Source organism: Myotis nattereri (assembly GCF_964212035.1).
Source record: "Myotis nattereri genome assembly, chromosome: 4".
Taxonomy (NCBI): domain Eukaryota; kingdom Metazoa; phylum Chordata; class Mammalia; order Chiroptera; family Vespertilionidae; genus Myotis; species Myotis nattereri.
In genome coordinates this window covers 88,398,162-88,423,596 of record NC_138079.1, presented here as the reverse complement: position 1 = coordinate 88,423,596, position 25,435 = coordinate 88,398,162, and the positions used below count along the sequence as shown (strand labels likewise).

The 25,435-nt window shown below is 44.9% G+C and overlaps 1 protein-coding gene across 1 annotated transcript in view; it reads right to left on the bottom strand.

The window, feature by feature from the left end:
• Positions 1-1,595: 1,595 nt before the first annotated feature.
• COQ7 (coenzyme Q7, hydroxylase) overlaps positions 1,596-25,435 on the bottom strand; it is an 80,069-nt gene continuing 56,229 nt past the window's right edge. Inside the window, exon 7 of the mRNA XM_081089842.1 lies at positions 1,596-2,564. The gene's annotated coding sequence lies outside the window, so the exon portion shown is untranslated. The remainder of the gene's footprint in view (positions 2,565-25,435) is intronic.

The following is a 25,435-nucleotide window of genomic DNA, read 5'->3' as shown; positions in this document are numbered from 1 at the left end:
ATGATCCTGCTTCCTGGTACTGACACCCCTGAAAAATCTCCTACCACTGAGTATAGGCAAGACCTATCACAGCTGTTGTTGGAATGTCACTTTTGTGGTCATGTTACATAAGGCAATACTTTCCTTGTTGGTGGCAGACTCCTTCCCTTGCTGGCTTTGATGATACAAGTTACTATAGAGAGACCCACGTGGCAAGGAAATGAGGGTGCCTAGCTAGGAATTGAGACCCTCAGGCCAAAAGCCCTTGAGGAACTAAGATTCTTATAATCCAATAGCTTGAAAGCAGATTCTTTCCCAGTTGAGCTTTTGGGTAGAACCCTAACCTAAGCCAACTTGATTGAAGCTGACTGTGGGAGACCCTGAAGCAGAGAATCCAGACTCCTAACCCTCATAAGCTGTGAGACAATAAATGTGTGTTGTTTTAAGCAGCTAAGTCTGTGGTGATTCGTTAGGTAGCATTAGATGACACAGCTTCCTTAAGGGTTTGCTGAAACATCACCTTCTCAATCTGATCTTCCCCAGCTTTCCCCTCTTCAAAATAGCAGTCTCTACAATGTCCCAGGAACTCCCTACTTCCCTCTTCTGCTCCATTTTTCTCCATAATACGTATCACCACGTAGCACATCTTATATTTTTCATGGTCTCCCCAACTAGAGATAAGCTCTAGGTATTTTTTGTCCATTTCTTGCACAGCTATTATTATAATACATAGACAGTGCCTAGCACCTAGAAGGCACTTAATGATATTATTGAATAAATTCAGTCTGCTTCCAAATAGTGAACAAGTGGCACTAGTGAGCACCAACTTTACATTTTCTCAGCATAGCAACCCCAATGAGAAAATAGATCATTCCAGATATCCATATATATCATATATATGTATGTGTGTGCGTGTGCGTGTGTGTGTGTGTGTGTGTGTGTATCAACCAAGGGACTAATTGGCCCCTTTTGTGTGTTGTCCTGCCTTGCTAAGGGAAATATGGGAAAATCCCTCACTTAGGGACTAAGACCTTCTGACACCCTCTATAACAATTTTGGCTTCTCAAGAGTAGCAGATGTTGCCCTAGCTGGTTTGGCTCAATGGATAAAGCGTCAGCCTGCGGACTGAAGGGTCCCGGGTTTGATTCTGGTTAAGGGCACATGCCTGGTTGTGGGCTCGATCCCCAGTAGGGAATGTGTAGGAGGCAGCCAATCAATGATTCTCTCTCATCATTGATGTTTCTCTCTCTCTCTCTCTCCCCCACTCCCTTCCTCTCTGAACCAATAAAAAAAATATTTTTTAAAAAAGAGTAGCAGATGAGTTTTATCACCCTATCCATTATTTTCAAGCAAGGTTCACAAAAGTTCTGCCAAGAGAGAGCTTGCCTTGCTGTGGTGAGGAAGGAGAATCCAGCATTGTCTAAAGAGCCATCGCTCTATGTGAGGCCTTGTGTGGGAACATTCAGAGTTGCATTATTCATAATTGCCCCGAAGTGGAAACAACCCAAATGCTCACATGGATGAATGGATAAACAAAATGTGGTGTCGGCATACAATGGGGTAATTTACAGCAATAAAAAGAAACGAACTATCAACTACTCATATAGCTACAACATAGATGAACCTCAAACACATTTTACTAAATGAAAGAAGCCAGACAAAAGCCGACCATGTATTACATCATTCTGTTTATAAGAGATATCCAGAAAAGGCAAAGCTATAGAGAGAAAAAGTAGATTAGTGGTTGCCAGGGGCCAGGGGTGGGGATGGAGAATGCATGCAGATAGGTACAAGAAATTGGAGGGAGGGGGATGAAAATGTTCTAAAATTGTACTGTGGTGATGGTAAATTACTAGAAACCATTAAATAGTACACTTAAAATGAGTGGCTTTTAAGGTATGCAAGTTATATGTCTACAAAGCTGTTTTTTAAAAGAAAACAAAATGAAAAGCCCTTGCATGGTTCCATGTCTTAAGGATCTCCTCTTAAATTCTCTTTGAGAATTATGCTTCCTCACTTTTTAGATAGCTGTTTCTATGGACGCTCAAAAAAAAAGCACCTATTGGTTCCCAAATAAATATCAATTTACTAACTAACTATATAAATAAAACAAACAAGTAGGCCTTATTTCTTCCCTATGGAAATAAAAGGGGTGGCGATATCCTGGACTTTTGCAGTGGTTTCCTGGTCCTGTTTGCAGGCCCTGTGTTGTCTGACCCCCTCCCTGAGTGAGCTGCACAGCTGCAGGGATCTGTGCCCATCAGAGCAATTGATGATTCCCACATTCAGGCAGCAACAGGAACAGTTGCATTGTGATCACAGAGAATTAAGGAAGAGCGAAATACTCTGATTAGTCTGTCTTTCAGTGACCTGCAATTTCCATCTCAATGCAATCAGAGGATGGAGATGGTTTCAACTTTGGTAGCCCCTAAACTGCCACCCTGCCTCACTCACAGACGTGGGGGTGGGTGGGGGGGATGTAGCCTTGTGATTGGTCCAGCCTGGGTCACGTGTCCATGGGCTGAGGACAGCACATCATGATTAGCAGTCCCACTGGAAACTCATGGAAAAGAGAAGGAGAGTTCCTGCAAAGGAAATAAGGATGCTGAGAAGGCAGAAACAGTATACAGTCATTACATTATTCCCATGTGCAGAAAAAAAAATCATAATAGGGCAAAATGTCCTATGGGCGAGGGCAGCCAGTGCGGACTTCTGATAGCATAAATCCACCATAGGTGCCAGCCTAACAGCTGCTCATAGGGAAATGCCTTCTGCCAGGGCTGATCAGCAGATCCTGAGCCACGGATGAATGAATTATTCTGACAGAACTTTTGCTGTGAAAGAGAGGCTAAGGGACTGCCTGGCTATAGCAACCAGACAGCCCCAATTGCCTGCCTCCTTAGGCTTTTATTGCAGTTTTTATCTTTAGATACAATCAATGGGGTGAGTAATCTTTGGGAGGACACATGTGTTTGCATTGGTCCTCAAGGCAAAGGCACCCAAAGATTAGGCATAGGATTCCAGTAAACACCTGGGGGTCTGCACATGCACATACTTGTTTGGAAAGGCCAGGGAATAACTAGGGGCGCCACCTTCGACACTCCCCTAAGTCTCCCCTAAGTTGGAATTCTGATAAACAGGGCAGGCGGCCTTCCACACACTTCCCTTTTCTCAGAATGTCCTCCTTACAAACTTTCCAACCAAGTCTCATGTGCTCCCCAACAGCCTTCCTGGTTATATCAGATCCACCTTGATCAGGGACAACAAGATTCCCCATTCTTAAAGACACCCATACACATCCAAGTCCTCCTTCCTCTCAAGGGGATTAAAAAGTGTTGATTCTGGGATACCTCGTGGTTCAAAGGTGATGATCACTGGGTAATCCACAGGGGCAGGCAGCTCAAGCTACACTGAGCCCCTTCCACTCCTCACCCTTATACTTATGCAGGACTGGACATATAAGAACATTTTCAGAGCTCAGTGCAAAATGAAAATTCAGGGCCCTTAATTAAAACTATTAATTTCAAGATGACAATGACGGCACAACATCGAACTAAGCATGGGATCTTTCTGAAAAGGGGTTTCTGTGTCATGGCTACTAAATGGACATTGTCTTCATGACATAAATTCTTCTTCTTTATCCCACCTGGAGGACTCCAGTACCTCATCTCCTTCCCTGAGTCACTCCTGCAGCCCTCTTCCTTCACCCAGCTCCACTCCTATCCACTATTAGAAACTTAAAAAAACAACTCTAAAAAAAAACCACACCACCTCCTCCTGCAAGCTGAAATCCAAATATCTCTGAGACAAGAAGCTGTGAGGAAACAGAGATATACAATTTAAGAGTGTTATTCTTAAAGTATGTCTTGTAATGTTTACCTTCATCTTTGCCCAGTAGTTTTTGTGGGCCATGGGCTGAAGATGATGAGTGGCTTTCTGAATGGAGCCCCCATCACCATGGCTGCTGCCACTTGATAGTGTTTAATAATAACCATTTCCATTTACTGAGCACTTACTGTGTGCCCAAGCGCTGCCCCTTAATACATGTTTTCATTCCATCTTCACAGCAACTCTGTAAGCCAGGCACAGAGACAATACCCGCTTTTCAAGAAAAAACTGAGGCTAAGAGATATTGTCCCAGATCAGACAGCTCATAAGTGGCAGAGCTGGGATGTGAATCCAGGTGTGACAGTGAGCACAGTTCCTGCCCTTTCTGCTACACCAAATAAAGTTTGATCATGCCATTTCTGACCCCACAGAGTCTTGGATGCTGGACACAGGGTGAATGAAAGCATTCTTATCTTAAAGTGCATTTTAATGCCTTTTGCAGGCTCAAATTCCATTAAAATTGATCAACTTGAAGATTATCACAGGGGAGGAGGGGTGGAATCAAAGATCCGCCAACCAAAGTGGTTTCAGTGAGGACCAATGGCAAACCGACGTAGCTACCCGTTGTTCTAGATATTAGTGGGTTCAGAGTTAAGATCTGAAGCTCAAGACACAAATTTTCCTAAATAAACCAAATGGGAGGCCAGTAAGTGCAAACCATCCTGCAGAGAAAGGATGGGCTGGAGGTGGCTTTAGAGCACTGGAGAGGAGGCTGTGCTGAAATAGGGAATTTCCTCAGCCCCTCCTAAAACGCTGCTTGGACCATTTACTTCACCAACTGTCCCTTGGAGCCACCACTGGTATTCAGTCTCAGGAGTAGAAACCACAAACCATTGGGAAGATGGGAATTTTGGGTTCAATGTCGGTCCTAACCAATGTGGTAGAATTTTAGCATCTTAGAACATCAGAGATGGCTGGCATAGCATAAAATGGGTGTTTGTGAAATATTTGTTAAAAGTTTAATAGGAATTAGCTTGCATTGAGATTTTGCTAATATTGTTGATGCTATTGAGACTAGGATCCAGGGATGCCTGAATCTTGCCCCTGTCAATCTCCTTATACCTTCCCTCCCACTCACCCTGCTCCCAAAGTTCCTCAGGGAACCATATGAAAGGAATAGTAGCTGGGTTGGACACTTATTGAAAGTTGACCTTGGGCCTAATAATCACCAATGCAGAACTCCCTAAAAAAAAGTTAAATTAGAGCACTTGGTTTAAACTCTAGACTAAAACAGTTTTCCTAATCCCCCAACCCCAACCATGAACATAAGTCTTAGAGTCTTATCAGCTTTAATATATAACCCAATCCCGTGGCCAACATTTAAAGGAAAGTATAAAATTTCAAGCAGGTGTTAGATCATGGTCCTACCCAGCCTTGTGAAGTGGAGGAGGCGGCAGAGCAGAGCTACAGCCATTGCCACACAATGACCCCTTCCTCTGGGACACATGGCCCCAGGAGTGTCCCAGACTCTGAAGGAGCCAATGAGCACCTTCCCCTTGGAGAGAAGCTAGAAGGGTGTTGGGCAGTGGGTGGCCAGGCATGAGGTCTGAAGAGTACTCTCTGCCTATACTACATATGAATAAATAAATAATCTGCCAGGCACCATTCAACCCTCCTCACTTTACGTGAGAAAACCAAGATCCCAAAGGCAAGTAGCTAGTCCCAGGTCATACAAGAGGGCCACTGGCACAGATGGATTCTCTTCCCAACTGGACTCCACCTTCAAGATCTATCTAATTCTTTAAAGAATGAAATGAACTCAAGTGTAATTGAATCTCCTGAAAGTGAAAGCAATACTCCCATTGGTCAGAGCAGATCACATGGCTACCCCTAGCTGCAAAGGAGTCTCAGAAAGCAGGGAATGGGATTGCAAGATTGATTGCCTTGTGCCCAATCATGATCCATAGTCTAAGGCAGCCATGGGCAAACTACAGCCCGCGGGCCGGATCCGGCCAGTTTGAAATGAATAAAACTAAAAAAAAAAAAAAAGACCATACCCTTTTATGTAATGATGTTTACTTTGAATTTATATTAGTTCACACAAACACTCCATCCATGCTTTTGTTCCGGCCCTCCAGTCCAGTTTAAGAACCCACTGTGGCCCCCGAGTCAAAAAGTTTACCCACCCCTGGTCTAAGGCGAGCCCATTTCTACCTAGAACAAATCCAGAGTAGGCAAAGAAGCCAGGTTGGGGTGGGGAAAATGGGTAATTTGTAGCTAACATTGTCCCACCCAGTCATAATATTATGTTCATATTACAAATGAAGAGCCTGATGTTAGAGAGCTAAAGAGATTTGCCTAAGGTCATAGCTAATTAACAGTCAGATCACATTTCTGCCTGATTCCAGAGTCTGAGCTCTTAGCTGCCATAAAATCCTGACTTTAAAAAAGGAAATAAAAATATGGGACTCTTCAAGATTCAGAGAATCACAATTTACAAAGCTATGCTAACCTTCTTCAAATCATCTCAGTTGAATGATACTTGAAATGTATACACATTTTTCATTCAAATCAACTAGAGGTCATTTTGTGTTCACCGTGGAAGCAAACAGGACTATCCCAGGAGGCGTCATTCACATGGAGCCTGTGTTACTAGTACCCTCTAAGTTCCGCAGTGCACAGCCTGCTCAGTGACAGACATTAAACCGTGCTGAGTTTAACCTGTCTGGTCTCCAATGTCCTCATCTGCAAATAGAGCTGGTTGTTCTCAAATGATTCTGAGGTCCCAGGTGACACCCTATGATACTGTGACAACCCAAGTGCATCCACACAAGAGGATAATAAACAGGCCAGAGCACCAAGGTGAACTGCCGTTGCTTTGCCAAAGTGCAGCAGAGAGATGGTTCTGGAATTCCCCATATTTCCCATAATGCAGCCTTTCTGGTTATAGAACAAACTTGCCAACAATTTGGAGCTTCATTGATCAGAACTTAATTTATCTCTGAAGCTTAATTGATCAGAAACAGAGTGTCCTTACAGTTCCATAAACGTGTTCTCTCTTCCTTGTCAGACTAACAGCGAACAGGGCGCTGGTCCTTGAAGGACACTGTCTATGGGCATTGTGCCCGCTGTGAATAGGCACGACCTTTTCCCCTCATATCTGTCTAGTCCCCCGAGGAACGGACCCTCTTATTACATTTTCCCAGCCCGGAGTTTAGCTCCACAGGCAACCTCCTGTCATTTGTTTGTCTGATGGGTATTATTTCTTCTAAGAATCTAATTAGGATCTTTGAAAGGGTTCGGCCTGGGAGTGAGGGAATTAAATATGACTCAGAGTGTGTGCTTCCCAAGCCAGGCAAAAAGTGAGGTGATCATTCGTTTGATTTATTCAGTCCACAAGTCCTGACAGTGCACCTTTTTGGTGCCAACCTGCTGGCGAGTGGATAGAAATGGCTCTCTCTCTGCCTTGGAGAAGGTTAGCACACATCACAGGTATGCTCCACTTAAACGAAAGTAATTAAACACATGGCACACGATGCCATGTATTCACCAAGCCCCCTTTCGTTTTCCCTTTTTGGGGGTCAAAGGAGATTACATGTCACAGCCCTCTTGCCGCTGGCTGAGGCCATTTAACTAGTTCTAACCAAAGGGCTGTGGCACAAGTGACCAATGTCTTTAAGAAGAAGGGTGCGGCTCGGCCAGAGTGGCTCAGTTGGTTGAGCATCGTCCTGTGCACTGACGGGTCGCTGGTTCATTTCCTGGTTCGGGCACATGCCTAGGGTGTGGCTTCAATCCCCAGTTGGGGCGAGTGTGGTAGGGCAGGCGATCAGTGTCTTCCTCTCCCTCCCCTTCCCCCTCTCCTCCCCCTCCCCCTCCCCCTCTCCCTCCCCCTCCCCCTCTCCCTCCCCCTCCCCCTCTCCCTCCCCCTCCCCCTCCCTCTCTCCCTGTCCTTGGGTGAGGATTAAAAAAAAAGAAGTAGGGTGCAGCCTTCAGCTCTCTCCTACTCCACTTTGGGGACCAAGAATGCAGAGGTTGGGGCATATGGGCATTTGTCAGCCTGAGTCTTGAGGGCTCCACCGCCCTAAGTTAGACAGGTAGCAGGAATGAGAAATAAACATTTGTTTTCTGAAGCCACAGAGATACCGGAATTCATTTACCACCACAGCATAACTTTGCCTCATCTGACTAATGAAAAATCTAAACGTCTAAACCAGTTAAACTGGTTGTGATGGACTTGGGGAAAACAATTATATAGCTCATTTATTTGGTTAATGTTTGTGGAGCACAGACTGTATGTCAGACACTGTGCTGGGTTTACCAACACACGTAAAGAATTGTCTCTGCCCTCACGGGCTCATGATCTGATAATAATAACATCACAATGTTTGGCACATAGTAATTGCTCAATAAATAATGATGCTATAATTGCAGCTCCAATACATAAGACATTCACACATACAATTCACTCCCATCAGCTCATCCAGACTGTAACAAAACCAAAAACCTGTTAGGAAGTAATCAGTGCCTCAAGACTGAATTTTCTTTTCGATGGTTCTCCTACTAACATTTTGTTAACCTATGAAAATTTAAAGCAGTCATTTAAAAAATGTCAAAAAGTTGCCCTTTTTAAAGGAAAGGCGAATAAACACACCCAACCTCACTTCCAAAAACATGGCACTTTAAAAGAAAGTCAGTTGTTAAATGCAATGTGGGATGCTGGACTAGATCCTGAGACAGAAAAGGGACATCAGTGGAGAAGTAGGATAAGTCCGAATAAAGTGTGGATTTTGGTGAATCCTCCTGTTACTGATGAATTTCTCAGTCTTGTGAAATGCACCAGGGTTTTGTCAAATGTTAACATTGGAGAACCTAGGTGAAGGGTGAAGCAGGGGGTCCCACAGGGGTGAGGACGACGGAGCCCCAACGCGCTAGGGCGTCCGCATGCACGACTATGGAGACCAGGTTCAGTGACGCACATCCATTTTATTGAGGAACTACAGGGGTATATATAGCATGAGGGGACCAATCAGAGGGAGACACGTTGCTACAGGCGGCCAATGGCTGAAAGGCTGGGGTACTGTGCACGTGGCTCTAGGAGTTCATTCAGGGGGGGCGTTGCTACTTCCTGGTGTGCCCAGGAAGCATGTCATGGTGGAGTGTGCTCACACCATTGCATCAGCCGCAGCGCTGAGACATACTTCCTGAGCTCTACGTACAGAAGGGCCTACTGGAACTGCCTGTACTATCACTGCAATTTTTCTGTAAATTTAAAATTATTGCAAAATAAAAAGATTTTTAAAAAATCAGTGTTAATGTTTTCCACGTTTCTACTTTACAAGGAATATACATGAGATGAGTCTGCATGTAGGGTTGCCAGAGAAAAATTCAGGAAGCCCATTTACAGTAGAATTTCTGAAAAATGATGATTATGTTTAGTATAAATATATCCCAAATATTGCATGAGTATATTTAAACTAAAAAGTATTCATTGTTCATCTGAAATTCAAATGTACCTAGGGTTCTGTATTTGTATTTCCTATATCTGGCAACCCTGTCCAGATGTATCACTGATTAAGAAGCATAAATAAACTTTATTATTTTAAATGACAGCACATAGGCTGTGTAGAGTTTAACACATTATTATTATGGAAAACATTATTGCACATTTCACTTGATTGACACTAATTCTATGATGTTAATCATAGAACTGATTCTATATGAACGAGCGATGAAAGGAGTTAGTGAAAGAAAGATTGAGAAGAAAGAAAGAAGGAAAGAGGAGATGAGTGGGTGAAAAATTAATGAATAAGTGAATGAGTGTCCCCGAATTCCAAGAAAGACTGTTAATTATTATTAATATTAATAATGATTCTATTAAATATTAGAAATACAGTAAGGCTCTCTAAAGTACCTGCACCCACTTTATAAATTGAAACACATTGGGATAAATTGGATATCACAGGTCTGTCTGTTTAAGATGCCATCACCATTGCAACTCTTTAATCAAGAAGGATCAGAAAATCAAGAGCATCTGGAACCTACTCTGAAAATGGCACTTCAGTCTCACTCCCTGTCCAGGCCTCTTACTACCGTGTCCAAGAAACCTGTGTATCCCCTTCTCCCAGAAAAGATGAGTGCTTTGCTCATGCTTTTCACCCCCAACATCTGATCATAAAAATTTCCAAACATGCCAAAAAATTTGAAGAATTTTACGGTGACCACATAAGCTCTACCACTAATATTTTACTTCATCCTTTATCATGAATCTGCCCATCCCACTTTCCATCTGTTAATGCATCTGAGTTTTGATGCATTCTAAAGGAAGTTGCAGATATTGTTGGCTTCCTCCTAAATACTTCACCAGGCCTGGCAGGCCGGCGTGGCTCAGTGGTCGACCTATGAACCAGGAAGTCACATTTCAACTGCTGGTCAGGGCACAGCAATTGCCTGGGTTGTGGGCTTGATCCCCCAGTGTAGGGCCTGCAGGAGACAGCTGATCAATGATTCTCTCTCATCACTGATGTTTCTATCTCTCCCTCCCTGTCCCTTCCTCTCTGTAATCTATAAAAATATATTTACAAAAAATACTTCACCAAGGTTATCATTCCCTAGAGTCCGTATCTGTTTACAAGTAAAATTGCATGTAGTACTTTGCATAAATCTTAAGCACCGTATTCAAAAGCACACAGCTGTGCAATCCAAACCCCTATGAAGACACAGCACATCACCATCACCCCAGAAAGTGTCCTCGTGCTCACGCTTTTTTCAACCCTGCTGGCCTTCCACCTTAGTAAACATATCTCCGTGGGTAAAATTAAAGGCAAATGCATGCAGTTCTAAAATAACAGCTAGTGTCCCCCAAGCCATGGATGGAGCCAGGAGGGTGGGCAGTGTGGATCCCTCTAGGGATTCTGGGCACATCTCTCCTTGCAAAGCATCACAACATCTGTCCTTTTTCTCATGCTCAGGAGCATGCAGTTGAATCAAGTAATGGAGGAGGGGGCTACATCCTCTATTCCTGTTTGCAGACTTCGGTACTTCATTATAAATAAGTAATAAATTACCTGCCACGTCATGACCCCACAGTGAGGCCATTCACCCTCATGACCAAGGTGTCAGGATATGTCAGGTCCTTCTTCCAACACACAGTCATTCAACAATCATTGGTCCAGCACTGCCTCCAGGCCAAGCCTGGGATGGATGTGGAGGTTACAGGAATGAATACTATGTGGCCCCTGACATCTGGTATCTCTCCATCCGGTATGGGGAACAGATACTTAGGCCCCCAGGTGTATCCCGGCCCCTGACACAGTGCCTGGTGCTAAATCATAGCTTAGATGCTGTTGATTGGTTGAGTGGGTGCATGACCTCATTCATTCAAGATACACTTAATGAGCACCTACTGTGCCCTCGGCATTGTGAATGCAGCAGTGAACAAAACAGGCAAACATCCCTCCCCTTGTTGTGTGGCAATAAACACACAAATAAGCAAATATATGGATTTCCAGATAGTGATAAATGCTAGAGAAAAATGAAGCAGAGAAGGGACTAGGGGCATGAGGCCAGAGGAAATGGGGTTGCAACTTGAAAGAGAGTGCTCTGGAAGCCTTGCTGGGCGACAGTTAAGTAAAGGCCTACACAAAGTAAGGTGTATATAAAAGTGGGAATGAAGGAATGCGTGAGTGTATTAGCTGCCTAGTGCCGCCACAGCAAAATACCACAGACTGGGGATCTTAAACACAAACATTTCTTTCTTAAAGTGCTGGAAGTCCAAGATCAAGGTGTCAGCAGGTTTAGTTTCTCCTGAGGCCTCACTCCTTAGTTTGCAGATGGCCACCTTCTTGCTCTTTCCTCACATGGTTGCCTCTCCTTTTATGTGTCTGTGTCCTACTCTCCTCTTGTTGTGAGGACACCCATTATATCGGTTTAGGTCCCACCAATATGACCTCATTTTACCTTAAGTATCTCTTTAAAGGCCCTATCTCCAAATACAGGGTTGGGCAAAAGTAGGTTTACAGTTGTGAATACAAAAAATACAGAGTTGGTTCTTGTATTATTATTTAGTAACTAGAGGCCTGATGCATGAAAATTCGTGCAGGAGTAGGCCTTCCTTCCCCGGCTGCCAGCACTGGCTTTCCTCCAGCACCCAGGGCCCAGGCTTCCCTCCTCTGGCCGCTGGCAGGCACCCAGGACCCCAGACGGCTTCGCCCAACCTCGACTTTGTCAGGAAGAACGTCCGGAATGACATCTGGAAGACGTCCGGACTATCTATCTAGTCTAATTAGTATATTACCCTTTTATTAGTATACATTATTTTATTGTTTTCCATGCAAACCACTGGAAACCTACTTTTGTCCCTCCCTGTACAGTCACATTCTGGAGTACTGGGGATTAGGATTTCCAACATATGAATTGGTGAGAGAAGGGTAGATACAATCCTACATAATAAAACCCTAATATGCAAATCAACTGAATGGTGGAACAACCGGCAGAATGACCAGCTGCTATGACGCACACTGACCACCAGGGGGCAGATGCTCAACGCAGGAGCTGTGTTGAGCATCTGCCCCAACCCCCCAAGAAGGAAGCGACTGACCAGTGGGCGGCGCCAGGCCACCAACTAAGGTGGGTGCCAGTGAGGGCCCCCCAATCACCCCGCCTGCCAGATGCCCCACAGATCAGCCATACTCATCGGCCAGGTCTAGTGACCATGCCCTATATTCTATATATTGGGAACAATCTCTTAGATTTAAAACTTAAAACCTGGCAAGGCTACTCTTAACACTGAAAAAACAGGATGATGCAGCGATGACATGCATGGACTCGGCTTGCACATTTTTTGGTCAGCCCTGATTCTGACACTTATAACTGTGTGACAAAGCCAAGTACTTAACTTCTCTCTGCTTCAGTTTTCCCACCCATAAGATGGGGAAAATGGTACTACTGCCTCAGAAGGATCATGTTATGTACTTCTTTTTATAATCAGGGCAAAAAAATGTAGCTGCCCATACAACAGCAAGATGCCTTTCAGCTATGTGAAAAGTATGGTCACTGGTGCATGCAGCGTCCTGGATTGCGAGAGGAATGTCCGACTGCCGGTTTAGGCCCAACATCCCCTGAGGGGTCCCGGATTGAGAGAGAACGCAGGCCGGGCTGAGGGACACTCCCCCCCCCCCCCCCCCGCATAAATTTTGTCCACCGGGCCTCTAGTTTCATCTATAATAGGAAATGTATGAATGAATGAATGAATGAATGAATGAATGAATGAATGAATTAACCAGTCTGATGCTTTGTTTCTGGGTAGCAGGGTGAAGATAATAGTGGACAAGTCACATCAGGAGAAAAGCCAAGGATATGACATATGTTATTTTTCAAATCTCTCTTGGCCAATTCAAAATGTGTTTGCTTGTTTGTTTCCAGCTCTAGGTCTTCACTATTTCCAGAAACAACTTTATCAACTGCTGGCCTGCAGCAGGATGTGGGAGAGGAAAGCCCTGAACTTGAGCCAGATGAGCTGGGTTCTGTATCTGCTCTGCTGGGTGACCTTGAGGGAGTCATTTAATCTATCTGAACCTCCTTTGCTTAATTTATAAAATGGAGATGAGAATCCTGTCCCTTCACAGAATTGCCAGAGAAGTGAAGTGAGGCAATTAGCAGGCAGATGTGAGCTTAGTAGACCGGGAAACATCTATACTAACAATAGAGGAATATGCAAATTGTCCAGGATACCGTCACAGTAACAGTAATGACCAAACAGCAGGCTGCATGGGGTGACAAGGCCGGCAGGGGGGTTAGTGAGGGACGACCAAATGACTGCAGGCTGTGTGGAGTGACCAGGCCAGCTGGGGGGGCAGTTGGGGGCAACCAGGCAGGTGAGCAGTTAGGAGCCAGTGGTCCCAGATAGTGAGAGGAATGTCTGATTGCCGGCAGTTGGACATCCCCCAAGGGGTCCCGGATTGAAGAGGGTGCAGGCTGGGCTGAGGGGACCCCCCGCCCCCCATGCATGAATTTTGTGCACCGGGCCTCTAGTGTTATAAATAAAAATGGAAGGCATTATTATGAAGCTTGCAGTGAAAACCAAGTAGACAGCTCATAGCTGGGGCCTTCTGGCCACTTCACAGGAAGCTTGTTTATTGAACTCCAGCCACTGTCCTGGTTGTTTACTCTCACTCCCCGCCCCCTCCCCCCCTACCCCCCCCCCCCCCCACACACACACACACTTACCAACACCACCACAGGGCAACTAGAGATCTGGGGAAGTGCAGGCTGGGGAGAGGAAAGGCTTATAAAAGGGGGACATGAGGGTGATCCCACCTGAGGCACAGAGCTGGCCATTCCTGTCTCATTGAGGATTTTTAAATCTATATCTATAGATTAATGTACACAATCTGATGCACTGGGAGGCAAACATACACCCATGAAACCATCACTATCAATGCCATAAAATTATCCATCACCTACAGTTTCCTCCTGCCCTCTTTGTGTGTTTTTTCCCTCTTTTGTGATAAGAGCACTTAACATGAGATCTACCTTCTTAGAAAAATTTTAAGTATGTAATACAGTTTTGTTAGGCACAGGCCCTATGTTGTTCTATACAGAAGATCTCCAGAATGTATTTTGCACAACTGAAATTCTGTACCCTTTGACCAACATCTCCCCTTTGCCCTTCCCTCCAACCCCTGGGAACCACTGTTCTATGGGTCTGGCTATGTCAGCTTCCACACATAAATAAGATCATGTAATTTTTGACTTCTGTGTCTGGCATATTTCACTTAGCTTAATGTCCTCAAGTTCCATTCATGTTGTTACAAATGGCAGGATTTCCTTCTTTCTCAAGGATGAATAAGCTTTCATCATATGTATATACCACATATTCTTTAAATATATATATATATATATATATATATATATATATATATATATATATATATTTGTACTGATTTCAGAGAGGAAGAGAGATAGAAACATCATGATGAGAATCATTGATTGGCTACCTCCTGCACATCTCCTACTAGGAATTGAGCCCAAGACCCGGGCATGTGCCCTGACCTGGAATCAAATCATGACTTCCTGGTTCATATGTCGACACTTAACCACTGAGCCATGCTGGCCAGGCTATACCACATATTTTTTATCAAGAGTTCTTGATACTAAGAGCACATCAGTGGGTACCCTGCTGGCCAGATTCTGTGCTAAGTCCTCCCCAGGTGTCAATTTGCCGAGTCCCCACAACACCCCTGAGGTTGGCACCATTATCTACCCATTTTCCAGGTGAGAAAACTGAGGCTCAAAGGAGTTAAATAACTGGCTAGTAAGAAGCAGAGTGAGCCCAAATCAGTCACTCTCTTAACTTCAACCTATACCCCCTCACAATTACACAAAATGCCCTACGATGTGCCTAGCACTTGGTAGTTGCTAAAGAAATTTAAGGCGTCTGCCCTAGATGGTTTGACTCAGTAGATAGAGCGTCGGCCTATGGACTGAAGGGTTCTGGGTTCAATTCTGGTCAAGGGCAAAGCCGGGGTTTCAGGCTCAATTCCTAGTGAGGGGTGTGTGGGAGGCAACTGATCAATGATTCTCTCTCAGCATTGATGTTTCTATCTCTCCCTCTCCCTTCCTCTCTGAAATCAATAAAAATATATTTGAAATAAATAAATACTGTATTTTTCCATGTATAAGACACCCCCATGTATAAGATGCCCCCCACTTTTCCAACCAAAATTAAGAAATCAATATTTTACACATTTTGCTGGCTTTCCTCTTTTTTTATATACATTTTATTGATTTTTTACAGAGAGGAAGGGAGAGAGATAGTTAGAAACATTGATGAGAGAGAAACATCGATCAGCTGTCTCCTGCACACCTCCCACTGGGGCGGTGCCTGCAACCAAGGTACATGCCCTTGAACGAAATCAAACCTGGGACCTTTCAGTCCGCAAGCCAACGCTCTATCCACTGAGCCAAACTGGTTATGGCTGGTTTTCCTCTTAAGGCCTTCTTCTTTTTTGGCATCTAAAGAAGTTGTTCTTCCTGTTTTCTCCACTGTCTGATCATACACTCAGTGGGAGGAGGTCCAAATTGTCTCTCTGCTGCTTCATTTCCATGCTCTTTTGCATAGCTGATTACATTCAGTTTGAATTTTGCAGAGTAAGACAATTGCTTACCGGTCGGTATTTATCTTTTTATTTTTTGACATCTTTATGGGCTCAGAACGCTCAGGTCCTGTTGCATCTGCACACTTTCCACCTCCAATTATGGCGTCAGTTGACGTCAGTCACAATAAGGATCATGACTGGAGGAAGCCTATTTGACAAGGTACAGGCAGCTAGGCACCCCCTCCTTGGCTGACTTCCATGTATAAGATGCCCCTCGATTTTCAGTCTAAAGATTTTAGAAAAAAAAAAGGGGGGGTCTTATACACTGAAAAATACGGTAAATAAATAAATAGAAATTTAAGGTGTCTAAATTCTCCTGTTTGGATCCCAGCTGTAGCACTTCTCAGCTGTGTGACCTTGAACATGATTTTTATCTTCTCTAAGGACTGCCCTGCCTGACTCTACTGCTGACAAGTGTGAGGTGAGGTGGGGGTTGATACGTAGCCTCTCTTAGCCTCAGTTCCTTTACTTATATGATGAGGATACTAACAGCCCATAACCTGAGTGTAAAACAATCCAGTACCTGGCAGCTATCATTGTACGATAGCAACAACATTGCACTTATACTTATACCCCATCTGGGGGGAGGAAAAAGATCAGAGATAGAAACACAGACTGAAAGCATAAATTCAAAAATTTCACATTCTGATCCTTTCAGAATTTAGAATCAAGACAATAATCATCTCAACTGAAGATGTACCATTTTCCTTTCATTAGAAAGCAAGAAATTGTGTGATGTGGTGTATTTCCCTTTTTGCTTTGGCTGCCAGAAAGCTCAGAGCTAAATTTAATTCCTAACAATAGTAATTGGATGTCCCTGGCTGGTGTGGCTCAGTTGGTTGAGCGTTGTCCCATGCACTGAAAGGCTGCTGGTTTGATTCCTGGTGAGGGCACATACCCAGGTTTCAGGTTTGGTCTCCAGTCAGGGTGCATAGGGGAAGCAACTCATCAATGTTCCCTTCTCTCTCTCTCTCTCCTCTCTCTCTCTCTCTCTCTCTCTCTCTCTCTCTCTCTCTTTCCCTCTCCCTCTCCCTCTCCCTCTAAAAATCAATAAAACATATTTTTTTAAAAAATTTAAAAAGTAACTGGATGAGTCTGGGCTTAGCCTTCCTTTATGTGAGGCATATTTTAAAATTTCTGTTCTATTGACTTTATTGTTCCTGTAATGCTAGTATTTGTTTAGAGTTAATTTTAAAAATTGTTATGCCAGCTGCTTGAAAAATAGGCCTGATAAAATGATAAGGACATATTATGTCGTTATAGTTTAAAGCAGTGCATTTGAAATCAAAGCATTGCTCATTGTTTGCATTTTAGATAAAGATAAAAGGCATGGAGATGCCTTTAGGCCAGAGAGTCATTTCAAAGTGGAGTTAGTTCACATGAAGCATTCAGAGAAAAACCTGTAAATCATCCTCGGAGCTGGTCAGTCCTGCCTGTGGGCAGAGGCCAGTCAGCTCTGGGTCCTCTGGGGCCACCCGGGCTGACACAGCGAGTTTTCAGGTCCCAGCTCTGGGTGGAACAGAGGCCTGCCCCATCTTCCCATGCAGTCAGGGATTTCCTGTTTATCTTTCCAGATCGTGTGTCTGCTTGCACAAGATGTGGACCCACAGCAGAAGCCAAGATGACAGGAGCTATTTCTGTCAGTCAGTTCCATGTTCAACATGCTGGGGTGAAGGAAATGTACACTTACATTGAATTCCGGTCCTGTTCGCATTGTCTGGGGTCTCCAGAAAGAGAAACTGTGTGTGTGAGAGAGAGTGTTTGTGTGTTTACATATACATACGATATTCTCTCTAAATACACTGCGACGAGGGTTCGCATTCTGACACTGGTGTAAAGGTCGAAAGATTGTAAACTCTATAAAGTTAATCAATGGGAACTGGTAAAATGATGCCCATGGGATAGAAAAGGATGCAAGCATTAATCAAGAATGAAGGCACAACCACTTTGGAAAGTAGTTTGGTGGGATCTAGTTAATCTGAACACACACCTAATCCAAAGTTCTCAGCCTGGTCCACAACAGCTTTCTCAGTGTTAGCACTACTGACAGTGAGGTTGTGTGTTCTCTGCCATGAGGCTGTCCTGTGAGTTGCAGGATGTGTAGCCGGATCCCTGGACCCCACCCACTACATACCAGTAGCATCCCCTCTGCAAGCTGTGACAACCACAAATGTCTCCAGACATTGCCAAAATGTTGTTACGCGCAGCAACATGGATAATCTGACACATGTTTAGCCAAAGGACACACACACACACACACACACACACACACACACACACACACAATATATTATTTACAAAGGCATTTTGGCAGGGAGCAAGAAGGGGAACGCAGGGGGCTTCTGGGATGAGGGGAGCATTCTGTTTCTGGATTTATTTATTTATTTATTTTTTAATATATTTTTTATTGATTTTTTACAGAGAGGAAAGGAGAGAGATAGAGAGTTAGAAACATCGATGAGAGAGAAACATCGATCAGCTGCCTCCTGCACATCTCCTACTGGGGATATGCCTGCAACCCAGGTACATGCCCTTGACCGGAATCGAACCTGGGACCTTTCAGTCCGCAGGCCGACGCTCTATCCACTGAGCCAAACCGGTTTCGGCCTGTTTCTGGATTTAACTAGTCATTGATTACTCACGTGTTTTTCACTGGAAATTCATCACACTGTGCACTTTTCTATAATTATGTTAAAACTCAACAAAACTTTGTTGTTTTAAAAATGAGGCATATTTAGATGGTTGATATAAAAATATCTCCAATGCACATAGTAAGTGAAAAACAAAGCAAGCTGAAGAACGTGCATCTTGTGCTGCGTAAAGAACGCCTAGGAGCAGGGGCAGTGCACACACGGGTGGGAGTGCAAACTGTTCATCACTGCAGAGCGCCCCTGGCCTTCATTAGTGACACTGAATTTGCCCACTTCCTACAGCAGGGACGTGCTCTGGAGAAACTCCTGCCCCTTGTCTAAGGAGATGGGGGCAGGAATGCTCACCACAGTGATACTGGGATAGCAGACTGAGGCTCAGAGGGCTTAAGAAACTTGCTGAAGATCACACAGCTTGTGAATCAGAAAACCAAATCTGATCCTAGAGCTTGAGCTCCTAACCACTGTCCTCCCCCTGGTCCCCATGGCACCCAGTGCATCGGGGACAGCATGACCTGGCTGTTGGCCTACTGAGCCGGCTCAGATTGCATCCCAAGGACAGGCCCACTAGTTCTCCACTTCAACAGGAAGTCCATGGGTGAGGTGGGAGGGGCTTCCCTAGTCCAGTCAACTCACCCTCTTAGCATGGGCCTCCTTCCTGGTCTCTACCGGACGCTTTCTTCCACACCCCTAGCATGCATCCCGAGCTGTCTTACTTGCAAGGCGAGGGAGCTGGGGTGTCTATCACCAGTCCCATGGTCATCAGTTGAGGGCTGCTCCAGGGCCTGACTCTCCAGCACTTCCCTCTGGTCCTGCACACAGTGGAGCGACCTGCTGCAGCCAGTTAAGAGCCCTCCGTCTGGAGGTGCAGGTGCTCACAGGAGGCAGCCTTCAGAGAGAGGAGGTCAGAACAGCATGACCGCACATGCTCAGGGTCACGACCGCACATGCTGAAGGTCACGACCGCACATGCTGAGGGTCACGACCGCACATGCTGAGGGTCACGACCGCACATGCTGAAGGTCACGACCGCACATGCTGAGGGTCAGGACCGCACATGCTGAGGGTCAGGACCGCACATGCTGAAGGTCACGACCGCACATGCTGAGGGTCAGGACCGCACATGCTGAGGGTCAGGACTGCACATGCTGAGGGTCACAACCGCACATGCTGAAGGTCACGACCGCACATGCTGAGGGTCACGACCGCACATGCTGAGGGTCACGACCGCACATGCTGAAGGTCACGACCGCACATGCTGAGGGTCAGGACCGCACATGCTGAAGGTCACGACCGCACATGCTGAGGGTGACTTCCACAGCATAACCCCAGACCTCCGTATACATGTGTGTCTTCTCCTTTCCACCTTGAGTTAGGCCACACAACGAACGTCCTCCTTTTATTGCCTCTTCCTTGGGAGGTACCAGCCTCAGGGAAATGAGGGCGCAAAGGAAAAGCCCACTCTCCCTCATCCTGTGGATTAACCTGGAAGCCCCCTCCTCAGTGGGCTCTGCCCTCAGCCCCAGCCCCACAGAGGAGTGATGGCAGATGGGCCTGGGCTGGACAGATCTGGGGCTGAGGACAGAAGCCAAGGGTGGCCCTGGCCTTTCGGAAGGGAGAAGCTGGGAGCTGATGGAGAGATCAAAAGCAGCTCCATCCCTTACAGATGCAAGAAGCTGCTAACACTTTCAAAGGGAGAGATGACATAAACATTGGAAAGGAAACTGTCCCTGGGCTGAAAAGACAAGTTGCTCCCAGGCGTGATCACACCCTGGAAACGCTTACTAGAGTCTGAGCTGTTCCCCTGTTTTTGCGTCTGATTTTAGATCATCCACCAAAGAAGTCAAATTCCTTCCCATATTGATGAGACGATGATGGTAACAATAACAGTGGCCTCTCTACTGAGACTTGTGCATGCCACTTTGGTATGTTACATCTAGTAACTCACCTAATCTTCCCACTTTCCAGTAGCCTACAGGGGAGGTTCTATTAGCCTTGTTTTGCCATTGAGGAAACAGGCTCAGAGAAGATGGGTCAGAGGTCACAAACTCAAATACCTGCTGAGGCAGGCAGGCAATATAAATGTGGAAGTTGGGAGATGTAAGATATCAATTGTGATTAGTGAGAACCCTGTGGACTGGAGGTGGGAGCTCATGTCCAGAATAAAGGGGCCCTCCTCACCCCCATCCCCAGTGAGCCACATAGGACTGTGGGCCCAGTGTGGCCAGAGCTTATTTTTCAAGTGAAGACAGAAATTTGGATTTGAATGTAACATCTTTCCATTTTTGTAAGCAGCTAAATCAATTAGGATTAGATTCCCCTCCTTATAACAAAAAAACTGGAAATAACAAGGCTGAGATAAAAGTTTATTTCTCTCTCACATAAAAAAAAAAAAAGAACTGGAAAATTAACATTCTGAACACAGTTACAATCTGAGCACTGGGAGTTACAGTTTCAACATATGGGTTTGGGGGGGGGGGCGGGCAGGGGAGGAGAGACACAATTCAGCCCATAACACTGTCCATCTCCCCCATTCGCCTACAAGCTCCATAAAGCATCCCGAGCTGTCTTACTTGCAAGGCGAGTGAGCTGGAATTCAGTCTAGTCAGACAAACTGTTGAGGTTTAATTGATTGGGGTAACATCCTATATAATAAAAGGCTAATATGGAAATCGATCAGACGGCAGAATGACTGGTCGCTATGACACGCACTGACCACTGGGGGGGGCAGAAACTCAACACAGGAGCTGCCCCCTGGTAGTCAGTATGCTCCCACAGGGGGAGTGCCGCTCAGCCAGAAGCTGGGCTCATGGCTGGCAAGCGCAGTGGCGGTGGCGGGAGCCTCTCTCACCTCCACGGCAGTGCTAAGGATGTCCTAAGCCGTCAGTAGGACATCTCCCGAGGGCTCCTGGACTGTGAGAGGGTGCAGGCTGGGCTGAGGGACCCCCACCCCACCCCTGAGTGCACAAATTTCATGCACCAGGCCTCTAGTTGGTTAATAAAACCATACAGGTTTCAAGTGTACAACTCTATAACCCATCATCTGCATACTGCACTGTGTGTTCACTACCCAAAGTCAAGTCTATTTCTGCCACCATTTACCCACCCTCCTTTGCCCTCTTCCACCTCCCCCACTCCCCTTTCCCTCTGGCAATCACCATACTGCCTGTGTCTGTTTTGTTTTTCTTAACCCCTTCACCTTCCTCACTTAACCCCCCTACCCTCTCCTCTCTGACATCTGTCGGTCTGTTCTCTGTATCTATGAGTCTGTTTGTATTTTGTTTGTTAGTTTATTTTGTTCATTAGATTCCACATATAAATAAAATCATATGGTATCTGTCTTTCTCTCACTTAGCATAATACTCTCCAGGTCCATCCACGATGTTGCAAAAGGTAGAATTTCCTCCTTCTTTTTATGGCCAAGTAGTATTCCACATGTAAATGTACCACAGCTTTTTTATCACTCATCTACTAATGGGCACTCAGGCTGCTTCCAAATCTTAGCTATTATAAATAATGCTGCAATAAACATAGGAGTGCATATATTCTTTCAAATCAGTGTTCCGGGTTTCTTTTAATGTATTTCCAGAAGTGGAGTTGTTGGGCATAAGGCAATTCCACTTTTAATGTTTTTGAAGAAACTTCATATTATTTCCCGCAGTGGCTACACAAGCTTGTGGTTTTTTTTTATAGTTGAATACATGTATAATTGGTAGAACATATGACATACATGTTCTTAACTAAATAAGGTACACTGATGGTTTACTTCAGTAGAGGTTTAATTAGAAATATATATATACTGGTAACTAGCACAATAAAACAATCACTTTACAGATATTGTTTGGAATGAGGCTAGAAGAAAAACTGCAACATTAAAAAAAAAAAGATTGCTTGGCCATGTGGCTCAGTGGTTGAGTGTCGACCTATGAATCAGGAGGTCACAGTTCGATTCCCAGTCAGGTAGGGCACATGCGTGGGTTGTAAGCTCAATCCCCAGTGTGGGGCATGCAGGAGGCAGCCGATCAATGATTCTCTCTCATCACTGATGTTTCTATTTTTCTTTCCTTCTCCCTTCCTCTCTGAAATAAATTTTTAAAAAAAATTTTTTTTAAAGAAAAAGAAATAACTACATAAGGTACACTGATGTAGCAAAGACTATGAAGGTGGTACCTCAAGGGCTGGAGCTGCCAAAACTCAGTACCAAGAGCTGGCTCTTGGTACCAAGAACGTAAACTTCTTTTTTGGCTCTCTCCTTGGCTGTATGATCCTGGGCAAATCACTCAGCCATTCAAAGCCCTGATTTCCTAATGTAGCTAATGAGGATTCCAAATACATGCGACCCATCTGTAATGCTGTTCTGAGCATTACATAAGGCTTGTGAAGAAGAGCTCAAGGCTGGGAACAGGCACCAATCCTGGCTCTGATGTTCACCAGCTGTGTGACCTTGGGCAAATATCTTTACCTCTCTGAGCCTGCTTCTGCTTAATGGCACTGTTAACGTAAGAAACGTCTAAACCTACAGAGAATTTTTATGAGTTTATTTGATCCAGATGGATGACAATTGCTAGGAAGCAAAATCTCAACAGGTTGAGAAAATGCTGCGGAGAATGGCAGTTTTCCATGTTATTTTATACATTAGAATCAAAGGAGGAGGTAGGTGTAAGGAGAAATCCATTGGTGGTAGATTAGGGGGCAGAAGAAAGCAAAGTGGGAAAATATCTGGGACTTGGCTAAAAAGTAAAACGGAGAACATATTTATTTTATATTGGTGGGTTACAGGGTAATTAATAGTTAACATTTACAGCACATAGAGATATGGTATTTGGGGAAAGAGATAACAATAAGGGTTCTGTGGTCTGTGCTCAGTTGCCGTGGTGTGCCCTGAGGGGTCTGGAAAAGGAGATTACTCTGACATTTCAAAGGTATGTTATCATAGATGCAAAAAGACAATAGACAGGCTCAGCTAAGGTAAAGGTCGACCTTTGTTAAGGAAGATGCTGGCTTAGGATGTGACTGCCTGTCATGACTCACTTTTAGTTAGGAAGTTTTAATTTCAGATCATCCTATGTGGTTACTTTTGGTCTCTGAGTTTGTAAGGCCTCCCCTGAGCTTGTCGGGTTTAGTATGTGGCCCTCTTTTGTCCACAGTCCCTGGCTGCTAGGGTGGTCATGAGGATTCAATGAGTTAATTCACCTTTTGAGTGATGCCAGGTATATTGTGAGAGTTCAGTCAACATCATCATTACTCACTCTGGGAACAGCTCTGGAGGCCAGCTGAACTAGTCCTCCTGGAGGTCTTGACTGGGGCCAGTCCCAGCTCCAGGCCAAGCCCTTTCCAACTAGGCTGATGTCAGAATTCGAAGTTAGAAGCCCACATCCTGCCATTGTTCCTAACACCACAGCCTCCAGGCAGAAACATGATGTCATGGGAACACGCTTTTGTCCTGAAAGGATGGGCAAGGCAGGTGGGAGGGGCCTTCCTAGGGCAGCCCTTTTTCCTTTTTCCTTTTCTTTCCTGCTTGCTTACCATGGGGAAGCATGGACCAGAAGTTCTAGGGTTGTCCAAAGATCTTTACTTCTTTCTCACATGCTTCTGCAGTCACATCCTAGGCCCAAATGAGCCACAGACTTTTTAGCAAGGTGCCAAGCACATAATGAGCGCTCAACAAATGGCACCTTTTTAAAATTATTCATGAGTGTTCACTATGTTCTATGCCAAGTACCTTGCATGCTTTATTTTATTTAATCTGCACAGGACCCAAGAGGCAGGTTCCCATTTTACAGATGAGGAAACTGAGACTCAGAGAGGTAAAGGTGATAGGGGCAGAAATAGAATATTGGGGATCAGCTATAAATGTACGAAATATTAATCATGCTCTGTTAACCATGACTGATTTGTTCTGATTAAAGAAGGCACATTCTAACCTGGCTGGGAATTGCATGTGGGACCTGGAAATGCACCCATCCTCTACATCTGGGAGCTGCCTATTATCATGGAAAGATTAACAACCTCGTTGCAGAAACCAGAGCGCCAGCCCTTTGCATACCCACAGGCCTTTGCAAACCCCCAGCCCGCATTACCTGTAAACTGCCCATTTAGCATACCTTTTGCCTACTTCCCCATGTAATCTTTGTCCCAATATAAGTAGCTGGCTTATGGTGGGGGGCAGAGCAGATGTTTGTGGATGGCCTGCTGTTCTCCCATACTGCCGGCAGTATTGGAATAAACGCTCCTATATGACTCAACCCTGTCTCTGCTGAATTGGCTCAAGTAGTGACAGGCAGCCCGGACCCATTGATTGTCCAGTTACAAAGGGATTTCCCAAAGTTCTGAAGTCAAACCACATTGCATCTTCTGCCTGCAAGTCCTTTCCCCAAGTCTGAATTCAGTCTGATGTCACTTCCCTGAGGGGTCCCTCCATTAGCTGATTCTCTCTGACCTTGCTTTGGGCTCTTTGGCCCTGCCTTCGCATGTGAATCATTTGGGGAGCTTTCAAAAGTCCTGTTCCCCAGCTGCACCCAAGTGAATCACAGTCTCTGTGGTAAGACCCAGGCATTGGTATTTTAAAATCTTCAGGTCACTATAGTGACTGGCTAGGGCTAAAGATAGCCGTGATAAATGGTCACCCAACGAAGGAGTAAAGGTGGATGTTTCTTCTCTACATCTTGTGTCTCTTTCTCACATCCCTGGTGTTTGACTCATAAAGTTTGGGGAGCATTTCTGTCCCACCAGCTCTCTACAACTAACAAGAAAGCAATACTGAAGCAACCAATATGTCTTTCAGTACATGAGTGGATAAATCAACTGTGGAACTTCAGGCGATGG